We start from the raw sequence: 687 nt of genomic DNA, 5'->3' as shown, positions 1-687 counted from the left end.
AAAGAGGGATCAACACATTAGCACATAATTTAGTTTAGATCATGCTTAAGTTAGTTTCTAAAGAGAAAGGCTCCCTCCTCTCTTTAGATTAGGGTTTTAGTTCTCTTCTTTTAGATCTAGATCTACTTCTTCTCTTGCTTAATTTTCCTTTTTCATCGTTAATTGTTCTCTTGTAGTTGTAGCATTCTACTTCTCTTGTGAATCCTTTGTATTGTTAGTTGTAGTTTATGAATTCTTTTGTAGATCTACATTTTCCTTTAATGCAATTCATGTTTGATTTTTTCTATTGTTAAATTGATTGTTATTGTTAATTCTTTGCAATTAGTAGTTGTTAGATTTCATTCTTGTTATCATTTTATTATGCTTTCCTTTTTTACCTTCCAAGTGTTTGACAAAATGCTTGGAAGGAGATTAAAGTAGATTTTTCTCCTCTTGGCTTAGGTTGAGTAATTGGTGATTCTTGCGTTATCAAACTCATTTGTTGATTGATAATTGGAAGTTGCTAATTGACTTGAATGTCCCTAAAGCTAGTCTTTCATTATAATTTGACTAGGACTTGTGGACTCAAGTTGATTATATCCACTTGACTTTCCTTCATAGTTAGAGGTTAACTAAGTGTAGCAATGAACAATTCTCATCACAATTGATGATGATAGTGAAGATAGGACTTCTAATTCTCATTCCTTG

This window comes from Arachis hypogaea, chromosome 17 (genome assembly GCF_003086295.3).
Source record: "Arachis hypogaea cultivar Tifrunner chromosome 17, arahy.Tifrunner.gnm2.J5K5, whole genome shotgun sequence".
In the NCBI taxonomy this organism is placed as follows: Eukaryota; Viridiplantae; Streptophyta; class Magnoliopsida; order Fabales; family Fabaceae; genus Arachis; species Arachis hypogaea.
The sequence above is the reverse complement of the archived record's forward strand: the minus strand, read 5'-3'. Positions refer to the sequence as shown.